We start from the raw sequence: 16,438 nt of genomic DNA, 5'->3' as shown, positions 1-16,438 counted from the left end.
CCCATATCCAAATTACTAAAGAGGAATCTAGTGAGTTTCATTCAAGTATCCCAGAGCAGACATGGACAAAAGATGTTTTGTTGTTGCTGTTTTAGTAGCAAACATCCAGATTTCCTAGAATTACCCAGAATTACCACCCTGTATGTGAAATAAAAGCTTAGGTCTTAACCTCTAGGACCTCAGAATATGACCTTATTTGGAAATAGGGCCATTAGGGAGCTAATCAAATTGAAATGAGATTATTAGAGTGGGTACTAATTCTATATGACTGTCCTTTTAAAAAGGTCATCAGCAAGCAAGGAATGTTGAGGCAAGGAGAGTAGAATGTACCAGATTTCCCACCAAGTCCTCCGAAGAATCAGTCAATACCTTAATTGCAGATTTCTTGCTTCCAGAACTGTGAGACAAGGGATACCAGATATGTCACACACAGTTTATGGCACTTTGCTATGGCAGCCTTGGGAAACTAATACACAAACCAAGAAGAAACTATTGATGCTTGAAAGTTCAAGGTCCAGAGAACACTGGATAAGCAGATTCAGAAGAAAAATTAGACACTGTGTATTCCCAGAGAAGGAAGACAACCAACTTCAGTGGAGTCCCTGCCATCTACCAGGCACTTGGGTAAGTTTGGCTTGACATGTTAGCTCATCTAATTCTCATTGCAGTACTAAAACATTGGTTTTGATCCATGTATGGGTGAAGAAATTAAAGTTCAGAGAGAACCATCTGACCTTGTCCAAGGATATACTAAGTTTTTTTAATTCCAAAAAATTATGATAGCTAATATTGAGCACTTCCTATGTCCAGGAGCTGCTATAAAGGATTCACACGTATTAACTCATTCAATCTTCACAACAATCCTGTTGTGTAGCACCCATGAACATGAATTATTTCTCATTTTAGTCATTTTTAAGGTTTTTATTTTTATTTTATTTTTATTTTTTTAAGATTTTATTTATTTATTCGTAATAGACATAGAGAGAGAGAGAAAGGCAGAGACACAGGCAGAGAGAGAAGCAGGCTCCACGCCGGGAACCCGACATGGGACTCGATCCCGGGACTCCAGGATCGCGCCCTGGGCCAAAGGCAGGCGCTAAACCGCTGAGCTACCCAGGGATCCCCCATTTTTAAGGTTTTTAAAAAACAATTATCTTCAAGGACTTGCCTCCATAGTCATCTTATAATTCTTTCTTGGATTAATTTCCAAATAATGGAATGATACCTATGCTACTGTTACATTTTCCAGTTGGTTATTACAGGTAGAAATGAATTGTTGTAAATTATATAATACTGTGCTTAGAGTGTATGCTCTAAATCTATACTATCTGCAGTTCACCCCTTGCTCTGTGACCTTGGGCAAGATATTTAAATAAATAAATAAATAAATAAATAAATAAATAAATAAATACAAGTTTTTTTAATTCCAAAAAATTATGATAGCTAATATTGAGCACTTCAATATTAGCTTTGCTATGGCAGCCTTGGGAAACTAATACACAAACCAAGAAGAAACTATTGATGCTTGAAAGTTCAAGGTCCAGAGAACACTGGATAAGCAGATTCAGAAGAAAAATTAGACACTGTGTATTCCCAGAGAAGGAAGACAACCAACTTCAGTGGAGTCCCTGCCATCTACCAGGCACTTGGGTAAGTTTGGCTTGACATGTTAGCTCATCTAATTCTCATTGCACTTTTTTTTTAAAGACTTTATTCATCCATTCATGAAAGACACACACACACACACACACACACACACACACACACACACAGAGGCAGAGACACAGGCAGAGACACAGGCAGAGGGAGAAGCAGGCTCCATGCAGGGAGCGGATGTGGGACTCGATCCCCTGTCTCCAGGATCATGCCCTGGGCTGAAGGCAGGTGCTAAACCGCTGAACCACCCGGGCCGCCCATAAAATCAATCTTAAAAAAAAAAAGGGAATAAACAAAATTTTGTGCTGCTTTAGATTTTTACAGATTGCCGTGGCATATCTGCTTTGAACCAGTACAGAAGACCAGAGATGACAAAATGGCTGTTATCTAAAATACCAGATTTATTTTGACTTCCTTATGGTGTTAAAGAACACTGAGTTCAGCTTTAGGCAGGAAATGGAAGGGAGACACAGATAGAGAAATAGACAGAAAAATGAAAGCCTAATAAATTCAATTTGAGTTCAGTAACATCTAAAGTGATTGAAAATATATACAACTTATTAATGACTTCTACAACTATTAAAAAGTGTTCCACAATCTGCATCGAGTAGTGTAGTGTTCTACACCTAGTCAAACATAGATAAGGGCAGGCTTTTTAATAAAACCATTTCAAGTTTTGCATTGACCAGGAGAAGAGCAGGAGGGCCAAATGTCCCATTGACGGAGGGAATGGTGTAGACAGTTCAGTCTTACTTGGAATCAACAAATGAGATCTGGATTTCCAGCATTGATGCAGCTGCTTGTCAGCACTTGGTAAGACCACTAGAGCATGTGTAGAATCTGCATGAGCTAAGTACTTTCAGGAATATTTTCCTCTGTAGTTTTCCTTTATTTAAAGCTGATTCCTTTCATAAAGGAATACTGCTGAGACTGCACATTGTCCTTCCTCAAAAGGAGGCCATATTTTACTCTTACACTTTATGGACCTGTTATAAGGATTAAATGAGATAACTGCAAAGTTCTTAGCACAGTGGCTGGCAATGAAAAAAACAATAAATCTCATAATCATTATATTTCTCTGGAAACCGAACCAAAACTTTCTATGAGAAGGAACTCAAAGATGATTCTGTATTTGCAGCCAGTACCTTGTAGCTTCTTGGAGAAATGTGTCCTATTTCCCTACCTTTCTAACTATGAGCTTTAAACCTTTTTTTTTTTTTTTAAGACATCTATTTGGCTATGTCAAGGCCCTTAGGGATTTTCAAAGCTTGAATTTTCATACCTTATTTTCAAATATAAAACAGGGAATAATAAAAAAAAAAAAACATAGGAAACGGAAAGATATTTGAAACAGTATTTGACAGTTTGATCATCAAAAACAGCAATGTATTTGATTCATTCCTGACTTGGGAAAATAAATGCCATTTATTGATGTTAGTATAGACTTGTTCTCTAGAAAAATCACATAAAAATCTCAGAGCTCAACTCTGCAGGGAGCCACCCCACCATCTCAGTTCATCATTTCTGGAGAAGTTTGCAGTGCTGTCTCCTGAATGACAAATGTGAAAGAACAGATGGCATAAAAAGGAAGTTTCACAGAGTCATAAGAATAGTTCCTATTATTTTGAAACAGCCCTTCAAAAAGGACTGCAGCTACCTCAAATTATTATGTAATTGTAACCAAACTCTCTATGAAAAAAATATGGTTATACTCCAACCAATTTTTTCATAGGATTTTAAAATAGCTCATACTAGAGGAATTTCAAAAAGAATAATTTCCTATTCAAAGAGAATAGGAAAAATTTAATTGATATAGGAAAAAAATTATTACCAATTCTTAGGCAACAGCATCGTTAATGTTATTAGTATAAAATTTTGTTCTAAATTTCCTGGAAGCAAGGGCAAAAAGGGAGCTTCATTTCAGGAAAAAAAAAATCCTTTGCAAGGCTGTTAGAACCAAAGAATGGAAGAATAAACAGAAGCCGCTGCTGATTGCACGGTTCTCTGGGCTGGACCTTCTCATCTGCTCACTCCTGGAAGGTCAAACCCCATCCCTGGGCACCCACTCACAACCAACCCCAATACAACATGGCCAAAGACTAAAATAAAAAGGTGCATATAGCTGCTCAATGCAGTGTTCACACAACCAATTTGTTTTGTCTATTTAGTTGACAGGGTTTTTTTTGTTTATTTTTGGGGCTGAAGTGAATTGACCAACTCATTGATATGATCAGAACCATATAGTAATTTTGGCTGATACATCCGGTTGCATGTAACAGGGTCACAGCTTAACCAACTAGTCTTATCCCCTCTCCATTAAAAAAAAAAAAAAAGTTTTCACATGAAGAGGAACTTGGTGAGTGTGACTTTGGCAGCCTCATGACAATGGAAATCAGCTCTTTCTACCTTTCCATTCCACCATCCTTCATATGTGGCTTGTTTCCTCATCTTTGAAAGATGGATACTTCACCCCTAGGTATGTGTCAATGTTCCAGGCAGGAAAAAGTGGAGAGAACAGAGTTAGGGATAAAAGGCAAAAGATGCATTAATTTTGTAACAAGCTTTTCAAGAACCTTACATTCACCTGTGTCTCATCAGCCAGAACTTAGTCACATGGCCACTCCTAGAGGCAAGGAAGCCTGCAGAAATATTTCTGACTGGGCATCCTGACATCCCAAACAAAACGGAGTGTTTGTTGATAAGGAAGAAAAGAAAGGATATTGGGTGCATAATTAACGACAATTGTTACTTAAAGCCATACATACAGCTTTGACCTCAATACAAAAAGAAAAAAGAAAAAGGCACATCCATTTCCTCACTCTCAACACTTTCACTGAATTTCAGAAGGGTAGGATTTGTGTGTGTGTGCAGGAGATTTCTGAATCATACTATTTTAAATTTTAAAAGATTGTATTTATTTATTTATTTGAGAGAAAGAAGGAGAGAGCATGAGCAGGGGGAGAGGTACAGAGAGAGGGAGAAGCAGACTCCCCGCTGAGCAGGGAGCCTGACAGGAGGCTTGATCCCAAGACACTGGCATCATGACCTGAGCTGAAGGCAGACGCTTAATTGACTGAGCCACCTAGGAACTCCTAAATCTTTCATATTATTTTTAATAGGCTTTTTTTCTCCCTTAAGCACAGTTTTAGATTTATGGAAAAATTGAGATGAGAGCACAGAGTTTTTATATACTCCCTTATCCAATTTCCCCTTCTGGCACACTTGTTACAATTAATGAAATAATGTCGATACTGTGTTAGTAACTAAAGCGCATAGTTTATTCATATTTCTTTACTTTTACTTAATGTCTTTTCTGTTCTAGGATCCCACCCAGGACATTTAGGTGTCGTGTCTCCTTAGGTTCCTCTTGGCTGTGAGTTTGTCAGACTTTGTTTTTGACTGACCTTCACAGTTTGGGGGAGTACTGCTACTCAAGTACTTCTTAGAATGCCCTATGGGAATTTGCCTGGTATTTTCCTCATGGTTAAACTGTTACTCATTCTTGGAAGAAAAATGATAGAGGAAAATTGCCATTTTCATCACATAATATCAAGGGTGCATACTATCAACATGATTTATCACTGTTGATATTGACCTTGACAATGACTGAGGTAGTTTGTCAGGTTTTCCACGATGTTACTCTTTTTTTTTCCCTCCCTTTTCTGATGGGACTCGGTGCAACCCACACTTACGGAGGGAGTTATGCCATCTTGAGGGTGGAGTATCTACATACACTATTTGAAATTCTTATGCAATTCTTATTTCTTTAATCATTTATTTATATCATTATGGATTAATGGGTATTTATGCTGTACTTTGGATTTATAATCCAATATCACTTTATTATGTTGCCCAAACTCATTGAGAATTCTTTTGGTTGGCCCCTACGTCCCTTTGACACATCCCAACAGCATAGTTGTTTGTTGCTTTGTTTGTCTATTTTGAGTGCTTTCCTATTTTCTGATACTATAAAATGTTACAAGCTCATCTTATTTCCTGCTCGGAGTCTAGAGTCAGCCATTTCTCCAAGAAGGAAGGCAGGACTTTTAAGATCATTTCTCCCACTTTACAGCTGAGGTAATTGAGGCAGATTAGGTAGCTCACTGAAGTCTCCAGAGCTAACTGGTAATAGTATTAGTAAAAGAACCACAGGCATTTTCTTCTAGACCGTGATTTTTATCTTTTTGTTTAAAAAATCTTATGAATCTCCATAGAAATTTCAAGTAAGCATAGATTTCTACAGACCTTTGTCTTTATCGTAGAACAAAACCCCAGATATATCCCTGAGAATTGTTAGTTAACATTGAAACCTAGTGAATGGCACACTCTAAAAGAAAAGAAGAAATATTGTGGGACTATTGAAGACGTGGGGGAAAACCTTGCCTAATCCAGCGAGAAGTTGTCCTTTTTCAGTCCCTGCCCAAACAGGGTCTCTGTGGGCATCTGAGTAGTTCTGCCATACCTGATGGGAATGCAATCTCCACTGGCCTGCAGGGATCCTGAGACTCAAGTCAGAGGGGCTGGGTCACCCTTCAGGAACCTGACTCTCCATGTCAGCCTCGGGTCCTCCTATACTGGATTCTTAATCCTACAGGGAGCTTATGGAAACCCTTGAGTAGCTAACAAAAAAAAAGTCTCAAGATAATTTAGGATGTTTGGGGCATAAATTTAGCATTTTGAATCAAGTTGGGGATTATTACAACAACAGTGTGAGACTGAAGCCCTCAGACATTTTGGAGGCACAGCACAGTGCCTGGAAAAGATATTAAAACTGCCACACTGGGGATATAAGCGTGAAGTGTGCTCTTTCCATGACGAAAACCCATTAATGTTCACATCGTATCACTTAGGGGAGAAAGCTTTTGTTAATCAAAATGGACTGGTGGGATTTATCATCCTAGACTCTTCTCCATTGATTTCTTTACTTAAAGAAATTCCCTAGTGTGCTGATCCAAAGTTCCCTCAAGGAACTCCCACTCTCCTATTTTAATTTAATTTCCTACCAGTAGTTTATTGCTGTACTAAATGTACCTTTTTTTAAAAAAAAGTTCATTTCCTACAGATTTGGTTGCCCTCCTTAGTGTGCCGTTGGCCTGTTGCCTGCATTTTCAGAGACCCCCCATGAAAAGTAGGATCAAATTACATGATAAATCACATCCATCAACCAGGGTCTCTATTTTGCTTCCCTCCATAGTTTCATCATACACAAAAAATCAGATATGTTAACATTCTTGACAAATGTTACAATTCCAGGAGGCATATTCAAAGCTCGGAATATATGTAATAATGATCTGAGTCGTGTAGAATAAATATGCTCCATTATGCCTTTTCCTCTGGGGGCATTCTGCGATGAACTTTGTTAAGTAGTGGGGAGCATCTGTATTGATCAGAGTCCAGTCAAGACATAGAAACCATACCAGTTACATCTTATAGAATTTTATATAAAAGATGGTTAGCTAGGCATCAAGAATTGTTAACTAGGTAACGAAAAAGCCTGAAAGAGAACAATAAGGTATCACAGAGGTAGCATATACAGGAAGCAACCACCATCTTGGCTGGGGGATCAAAGGGAAGAGATTGGAATTGATTATTAAAATTTAGAAGCTTGAGGAAGAGCTTCTGCAAAACTGTAACTTTGATCTCTGAGGGGAGGGCATCACTCTGCTGACCCTGGCATATCTGAACTTAGCACTTCTGAGAAGCGGGCACCGACTGACTGGTGCTAGAATCTGAGGTGGTACAATAAGCTGGCTCTGAGAGTGTTGGAAGAGCTGCTGCTTCTGGAAAAAACTGCCACTGCCAGGGACAAGGAGACATGTGGCCAGGAGATCCTGGCTGGAAGGGAAACCAGGCTGTATAGAGTAGCAGTTACAAGTAATTGCCCTAAAGTCAGAATGATGGCTTGTGTATCCCCGCTCTGCCACTACTTAGCTCTGTGCAAGCTAGCATCAATGTTCCCATACATAAAAGGCGGCTAGCATATTAATAAATGTATAAAGTAATACATTATTTTATTTATTTTTAAAGATTTTGTTTTAAGGAACTTCTACACACAACATGGGGCTCAAACTCACAACCGTGAGATCAAGAGTCACACACACACTCTAGACTGAACCAGCCAAGCAACCCAATGTATGAGAGTTTAAATCAATGCTTTTCAATCCAGGGTGATTTTGCTTCCCCAGGAACACTCAGCAATGCCTGGAAATATTTTTGATTGTCATGACTTGGAAGCGGTGCTCTGGCCTCTAGCAAATAGAGGCCAAGGATGCTGCTGGATATCCTACACTGCACAGGACAACAAAGAGTTATGTGACCTAAATAGTGAACAGTACTGAGGTTAGGACATCTTATTCTGATAAAAAAAAAAACACAGATATGTTCTAAGAACATGTGAAGAAACAGTAATTCAGAGGAGGAATGCTCAGTAAAGGCTAGAGTAGTCTGAACACACTGTAGAGGAGGCCCTGGAAGGATAAAGACATTTGGCTCAATTAGTAGAGGAAGGAGGGCATTCCAAGCAGAGGAAGGACACAAGAGAATGTTTAACAGTGAGACTTTGTCTTATTTAAAAAAAAATTTTTTTAAAGTAATCTCTACATCCAATGGAGGGCTCAAACTCACAATCCCGAGATCAAGAGCTGCACGCTCCACCAACAAGCCAGCCAGGTGCCCCAAGACCTTGTCTGTTCTCTACCTGTATTACTAAGCTGTACATCCAAACCCTCACAGAGATGGTGTAAATCAGTGACTCAGAAAGAGAATGCCAAGTATGAGTCTCCATTCAGGTTGCTTTTCTACCAGAAATCTTGCACAGCCACCTGTCACTTTTAGGAGGAAGAAGATATTCTGGCAGGATATATCCCAAACTTATCTGTCATGTCAATCAGCATTTCACACAACCAACACTGTAGTCAGTAAAAGCTCAGATGATGAGGCTGATGAGCTACACAGAAAATGCAACTACCTTTTCAGAGTGCTACCTTCTAGATCAATTTCTCTCCCAGACACTTCCTCAGTGGCCCTAACAGGAAGCCAGTCATTCTACCTAAACCATAGCTTGGCAAATTGGCTGGGCTTTGGACTCCATACTTGAACTCATGCAAATATGCAGTCAGTATTTTAAAAATTTAGTCTTTTGTTTATTTTTGCTTTTGTTGCCTTTGCTTTTGGTGTCATGTCAAAAAAAGCATTGCCAAGACCAATGTCAAAGAGATTATTCCCTATGTTTTCTTCTAGGAATTCTGTGTTTCAGGTCTTATTATGTTCAAGTCTTTAATCCACTTTGAGTTGATTTTATCTGCACCCCCATGTTCAGTGCAGCATTATTCACAATAGCCAAGATATGGTGTCCATCACTGAACAAATGGATAAAGATTATGCAACACACACACACACACACACACACACACACACTGGAATATTATCCAGCCACGAGAAAGAAGTCAATCCTGCCATTTGCAATAGCATGGATAGAATTTAAGGATATTATGCTAACTGAAACAGGTCAGACAGAGAAAGACAAATACCATAATATCAATTATATGAGGAATCTAAAAAAAAGCTGAATTCAAAGAAATAGAGATTAGAATGGTGGTTACCAAAGGTTGGGGAGTGAGAGAGAATAGGGAGAGTTTTGTCAAAGGCTTCCTGCTCAATAATGAATAAGTTCTGGTGATCTGACGTAGAATGGGGTCATGTAGTTTATAATCCTGTATCATATACTTGAGAGTTCCTATAAGAGAAGATAGGCAATGTTAATATGTTGTCAGGCAGGTTTTTATAGAAGTCTATGTGAACACTTGCTTTGAAATTTGAACTGATGGGGTAATTTTCTCTACTACTCTCCTTTCCAGAAAAGCAATATTTGTAATATAAATCACTTTTTACCAGGCAATATCGATATTACCTAATGGGCTCAAGTGAAAAATAATGAACAGTTTCTTAGTTTCTTGTTATTCTGAGATTGAACATGTCCTTCTGGACAAAAGCATGCATGATGCTTATTAAAACTTTGTTTTCATTTTCCTTTCACAAATACACCCATGTCATTTTCAAGGTCTCTGTGTTCTCCTATGACCATTTAACTTTTTGTTGTCTTTCCATATATGCCTGTCTTCATATCAAAAAGGGAAGACTGGCCATTAGGGCCCAGATACCACTCCCATTGTCAGATTTATTCACTTCATGGAAAGGGAGAGGCCACAAATTTACCTCCTTCCAACATTTTCTTTCTGGGTACATAATTGTGATGTTTTTATAAAAAAAAAAAATGGCAGAACTCCTTTGTATTTAATAGAGTACATGCTCTTCCCTAATCAGCAAAGAGAACCATTGAGTGGGTGACAATGTACCATACCATTTGCGCTCAGTTACCTCATTACTCTGTTTTAATTAGCCCTCTAATTACTTTCAGCTGCTGCTAATGAGCTTCAACTGTGGAAAGAAACACACACACCTCCCCACCACCACCCCACCTCCCTAAACATACTGAAAACTACAATTGCTCACCTCTTCAGGTCAGTGGAGAGGGTGTATTAGCAGGTTTATTAGCAGTAAAATTCATGGTGACTTTTCTCTTGTGGACACAGTTAATCATGTGGAACTTTTTTTAAAAAGATTTTATTTAATCATTTATGAGAGACACAGAGAGAGAGAGACAGAGACAGAGACAGAGACAGAGACACAGGCAGAGGGAGAAGCAGGCTCCATGCAGGGAGCCCGACGTGGGACTCAATCCCAGGTCTCCAGGATCACGCCCTGGGCTGAAGGCGGCGCTAAACCGCTGAGCCACCTGGGCTGCCCTCAAGTGGAACTTTTATCAAACTGACCACTCCACTCCCGAGTTTTAGCTTGGGTTTTCCATGAGTTTTCTCTATTTGTGGAATGGGAGGTCTCAGTCTCTAGCCTAAATGCAGGCTTAGTTTAATTTCATTCAGTTCACAAAGATCTGGAGAAGTTTCAGCTGAAAGATTAATTTTTCTCCCTGCTGAGCACCTCCAGGTCACACACTCAGAATGACTGTGTAGATTCTTTACAGACTTGGTAAAGCATAAAAGGAGCCATGAATAGTGTTTTCTGGAATCAAAGTACCCCCTTTCCTTCCAATCTTTGGTTATTCACTTGGCATTTACTATCTGCTTTATCACATCACATAAAAATTTCTTGGTGTTTTATGGTTTATAGAATCCAAATCCAAACCCCTGGAATCTAGTATTACAGGCCCTACCAGGGTGGTTCCATTCTTCATCTTCCCTCAGTTCCTACCAATGATGTAGGAATGAGTTAGGCAGGGAAAGGGAAAGGCCCCACAGTCAGGCTGCTACCCATCCCAAGAAAACAGAGATAAGACAGTAAAAACAGAAAAAGTAAACTGGGCTCCGTAGCTCCAAAATTTAGGGAGTATCCCCCTTTAATGGCTACTACTAAGTAATCACAGAAACATGTCATTAAGGTGTTATCAATAGTCCCTGCTCAAACCATGATGGCACAAGAATCTCAAGGCAATGGGCTCCGTGACTAGGCTCACAGAAATCCCAGATGTAGAGAAATATTATGGAGGAGATATTAACCAGAGAAGGGAACACCTTGTTTGGGCTCATGATATTTACAAAAACATCTTGTTATTAGGATAGTTACAAGTCCGCCAAGTGTGTCCTAAATATCATAGTGACAAGAAATTCACCAAGTTCCCTGGTCAGTTTCCTATAAAAGACAGACCCTGCACGCCCTCAGTGGCCGCCCTGCCGGACCCCCTCTTAATTCTGTGAGCTTTCTCTGTTTGTCTGCTTAATACACTTATATCACTTTGCTCACTGTTGTCTGCGACATTCGTTCTTTGACTCCGTGAGACAAGAACCAAGCTCTCCCCGTATCACCAACACACACACGCACACACTCCAAACATGAATACTATTGCTTCTTTTGGATCTTTGCTCCTGCTTGGGCTACTGCCTAGAGTTCCCCTTGCATTGCTGTATATATGGATCTTTATCATCCTTCAGGGACACCTACTACAAGGAAGCTGTAATGTGCCAGTAAATATTTCACAACCAGTTCCCCAGGAACACACACACACACACACACACACACACAAGCAAATAGGCAGGCAACCTGAATTGTGGCATTTACTTATTTCCATAGAGTAAATATTCCCACTATGGCCAACTTCATTCTGTCAGTGTGATGTCGTCGAAGAAGAGTTGGAAGAGATGAGTAGAAGCCCACAGTTATAAATTATTCCTATCATCAGATACAATCAAGCAATCAAGCAAGAGTGTAGATAATGGTAAAAGAAAGTGAAATAATTAAGAAATGATAAGTCAAGTGTTTATTACCTTTATTTTCAGTATAGTGTAGCTGTAACTTTCTTTAACTTAATTTTTAATAAAGGCTGTATTTAACAACTGTAAAGTAGACAGTTGTCTCTTGTGGGCTGTTTTAAGCCAGGTCCATACAGCTCATCCCTGCACGGACACTACCATTACTTCCCTAGCCCACAGAAATCTCCCTCTCTCTGCACCTACCAGCTATAGAAATATTTTGACAATTCATTCAAGCAAACATGTGTTGAGTACCTACTATGCATCAGGCATTCAAGTTCAGGGATTCAGGCAAGAAAGTGCCTAAGAAAATAACACAGTTTCAGGTATAATCAGTTCCACCAAGAGGATAGTGACTGGAGCTGAGTGGTACCATTTACAAGAAAGAGAGAGCCTAACAGATAAGAAATCAGGAGGTGGGGCAGAGGAGCAGGGACTCAGGTTTAGATAAGTTGGGTTCAGATGCCCTGTCAGATATCCAATGAAGAGAGGCAATGAGACCATTTATAGAGTCTGTAATATTTAGAAATCAGGTTTTATAGGATGAATCATCTATTGCCCCCAGAAGTTTTATGTTGAAGTTTCCACCTCTAGCACCCAGAATGTGACTGTTTTTGGAACTAGGGTCTTGAAAGACATGATTCCTTTAAAATGAGGTCATAAAATGAGTCATGAGAAAGTAAATTTCTCTTATTTAAATCCCTGGGTCTGTGGTACTTTGTCATGGCAGCAAACTCATACACCAGGCAAAGACATTAACCAGATTCCACCTGCCATGAACTTTTCACATATGTATATCTGCATTCCTCGCTCAACTCAAAGGTCTTTGAATGCAGAAACCATGTCCCCCCAGCATCTGTCACACAGTGGTGGCTTCCCATGGTTGCCCTTGCAGGGCTTTCATTGGACCCAGTGGCAGCCAGAGGAGGCCCAGGACCCTTTATGTAAAGCCCAAAAGGAGCCAGAGCACCTTATCTTTGTTTTATACAAAGCAGAATCCGGTATTCACATCAGCCCTGGGCAGTGAGCTGGTGCTGTGGGAGCACCAGAGTACCTTTCATCTGCATTGCATTCCACACTCACCACCCTTTCCTCCAGTGAACAGGCTTGGCAGGCCCAAGAAGGATGATCACTACCATTCTGCAGCACAGCAAGCAAGCCCAGAGAGGGGCAGAGACCCTCTGAAGGCCAGGTTCTGAGCAGGACCAGCGATTGAACTTGGGTTTCCTTGTCCCCTTGTCTGTTCAGGCTCCTGGGGAGTTCTTGGTACAAAGGCCAATTGCTCAAGGCAGCCACGGGACCCAAGAAAGTATCGAATTAAAAGTATCTTCAGGAGTGCAGGGCAAAGACTTCCCCAGAGAATGTACAGCACTTGAACCCAGAAAGAAAGAAAAAAATAAAAATCTTGGTACCAGAGTCAGGAGTAAACAAGCTTGTGTTATGCATTATTCAGAAAAGACATTCCTTATCATGACCCAGGGTGTCATTTTACTTTACATGGCTGGGAATTTATCATTTTAATAATAGCCTCTGGGATTCCAGAGGCAAGAACACTTTCCGCATTTGTAAATACAGCAACATTTCCTTTCTTCTAAAAAGGACCAAACTACAGACTTCGGGTACCAACAAGGAAATTCATATAATTTGCTCATACAGTCTTTTTCTCCAAGGACAAGCCTAGAAGATGTATTCTGACTTCCTTGTGACCTGCCACCACTCCTGGCACTCTGAGGGCTAGAGGCAGACTGACCTGTAGTGTGGGTTTTTTGGCACAAATTCCTTTTTCATCTTTCTCTTCCCACAGAATGAAATTCCTGCTCGGCTGGTGAACCTGCCGGTGCCCATGTGTGGTTCGGAGCAAGCCCTCCGAGCCTCTGTATTCCATTCTGCAGGGAGGACAGCCCGGCCTCCTGGAAGCCCCAGTTGGAGGCTGCACACAAAACATTTAAAAAAAGGACTGAATGGCGCATTTGCTTTTCTTGTTTAGTTTTTACTTTCCTTTGTTTTTTAAAGCCACCGGAAGTTTGGTTTTATTTACTTGTGGTCAAAAACTTCCTAAAAACAAACAATTTGTAAACATTTTCTCTCTTCCCATCTATTACCTGCTTCTGTGACATGCCATTTCTTTTTTTTTTTCCGATTTTTTTATTGTTGCAAAATACACATAATATAAAATTTACTCTTAACCATTTTAAGTGGACAGTTCAGAGATATAACGTACATTCATATCACCCTGCTAGCATCACCACCGTCTACTACATATATGTATTTATATACATCTTTGCATATATTTTTTTTAAAGATTTTTAAAGAATTTTTATTCATTCATGAGAGACACACAGAGAGAGAGGCAGAGACACAGGCAGAGGGAGAAGCAGGCTCCCTGCCCGATGTGGAACTTGACCCCAGGATCCCAGAATCATGCCCTGAGCCAAAAGCAGATGCTCAACCACTGAGCTACCCAGGTGTCCCTACATTTCTAACTTTTTTTTAAGTAGCAAATGAGTCAATCAACAAGTCACATGGCTGCAGTCCACATGATGATTCACATACCTCATAGGCAGAAGAGGAGGCAAAGGAGAAGGCTGTACTGTCACAGGGGAGCTGTCAGATAAGGGGAAGATGGGTCAGATCTCTGGGAGGCCTCTGGAAGTTCTTGGAGGAAGACAGCATGAGTATGGGCAGGTCAGAAGTTGCGTTTGATTAAGAAGGGAATGCAGTTTGAGATACTAGAGAGGGACACCTTCAGAAGAAAATGTTGCTGTGGCCTGAGAGGAGGTAGCTAGAGAACAGAAGTGAAAGTCACAGAATGGAGGAAGTCGTGTAGCAAGCAGAAAAGACAAAAATGCTGTCCTGCCTGTTTCAGGGGGGGTTATGGAGCTGTCCTACCCGGGCAGAGGAGTCCCTCCAGGGGGTCCAGACTCAAGGCTCTGTCAAAGTGCTAGTTCCATCCATTGGCTTATGGCTTGTCATCAGCAAACCATGCTCAAGTTGCTAATCTGGCTGAGTGGTGCCTCAGCCGTCCTTGTGGCAGAGGTCTGGCGTGAGGCTTCAGGAAGACGCATGATTCTGAGCACTCTTGCTACAAGGGCTCAAGGCTGTAAAGAAGTCATGTTCACACGTAGGCAAAACACGTGCTCCACCACGTCGTGATTCCTGTGACAGTATCAAGTGCACTCGAGGTGATTGGCTTAGTGTCTGTGAGGCCTCTGACCAAATTTATCTCAGCCCTTGAGTAATACTTGGAACAATTTTAGGGTGAGGGAACAGGTCAAATACAAAGAGTATGTTGCTAGACACCTCCTGATTCACCCATAGAACATAGTCCTGTATATGCACAACTATAGCCTGAACAAGGCTCATGTGTTTTGAAATGCAATCTCCGGTCTCGAAATTTAGGTCATGATAAGGGGTATGAAGGATTTATACAGAGTGGGAAGAAAGGCTAAGAGGGAACCTGACCTAGTCTGAGGAATCAGGGCTCTTTCTCAAAGGAAATGACACTTGGGCTGATATCTGAAGGATGATTAGTTGCTGAGTAGTAAAAGGGAGGGTGGAAAATATTCCAAAAAAAAGGGCCAAAGCACACACAAAGGTCCTGAGGTGAAAGAGAGAATAAAAATAAATTTGGGGCACTTAACATGGCTAGCCTGGCTGGAATCTAATGATGCATATCTAAAGTGAATAATCTAGAAAGGCAGAGAGCTCTCAGAGCCCACTAGGGCATCTTCAGCTGTAAGTAACAACAGACCCTCAATCACTTTAGCAGAAGTCTTCAGGTAGAACAGGGGGTGTGACACAAACTTTAAGGTCATAACAGGCCCAGAGACCTTTCATCCACATCAGCCATATCAGCTTTCTTTCAGGACTGGTTCTCACCAAGTTTGCTACTAACAGCTCTGAGCTGTACTTACTCCTAGAAACAGTATCCAGAGGCAGAAATGAACTTCCCTTCTGGAGTCTCCTTAGGAACAAGAAATCTTTCCCAGAAGCAACTCTCCAACACACGCTCACATGCACGCAGGCATGCATGTACACATGCACAGAGCAAATCTCTCCTTGCAAATGCTGGAACCTAATGGGGTCACATGATCACCCCTACACCAGACCCTGCCAAGGGAATGGGAATTGCCATATTTTACATAATCACGATTTACCTTGGAGCTAGGAATGGGATTCCCTTCCCAGAAGTCAGGTCGAGAACTGGTAGACACAAGCAAAATTGAGGTTCTGCTAGCAAGAAATGAAGGTAAAATAAAGGAAAAATACCAGAAAGCCATTGGCAATATTTGCCGTAGCTTTTAGGCCACAACAAAAACATGATTTTTAAGACAGAAGCTGTTTGTGTAAACAATCTCCAATCTCCTTCTCTTGGGGAAATACCCCAACGAGATGGCCCTAGGGCTCCAGTTTGTTTTAAAAACAAATGAGTTTGTTCTGGATTAGGAGAATTGTATTTC

General features: G+C 40.6%; 1 long non-coding RNA gene across 10 annotated transcripts in view; it reads right to left on the bottom strand.

Moving 5' to 3' along the window:
• Positions 1-15,058, bottom strand: part of LOC121476229 — an 80,322-nt gene extending 65,264 nt beyond the window's left edge. For 8 of the 10 annotated variants that reach the window (XR_005983882.1, XR_005983890.1, XR_005983883.1 and 5 more), the window contains exons 1-3: positions 14,868-15,058; positions 13,729-13,908; positions 13,062-13,349 (exon numbers count right to left, since the gene is read on the bottom strand). This is a non-coding gene — a long non-coding RNA (uncharacterized LOC121476229). Of the gene's footprint in view, positions 1-13,061; positions 13,350-13,728; positions 13,909-14,531; positions 14,583-14,867 lie in introns of all 10 variants that reach the window. The other 2 variants (XR_005983885.1, XR_005983886.1) reach the window with 2 other exon arrangements.
• Positions 15,059-16,438: the final 1,380 nt, after the last annotated feature.

This window comes from Vulpes lagopus, chromosome 15 (assembly GCF_018345385.1).
Source record: "Vulpes lagopus strain Blue_001 chromosome 15, ASM1834538v1, whole genome shotgun sequence".
Classification (NCBI taxonomy): Eukaryota; Metazoa; Chordata; class Mammalia; order Carnivora; family Canidae; genus Vulpes; species Vulpes lagopus.
The sequence above is the reverse complement of the archived record's forward strand: the minus strand, read 5'-3'. Positions and strand labels throughout refer to the sequence as shown.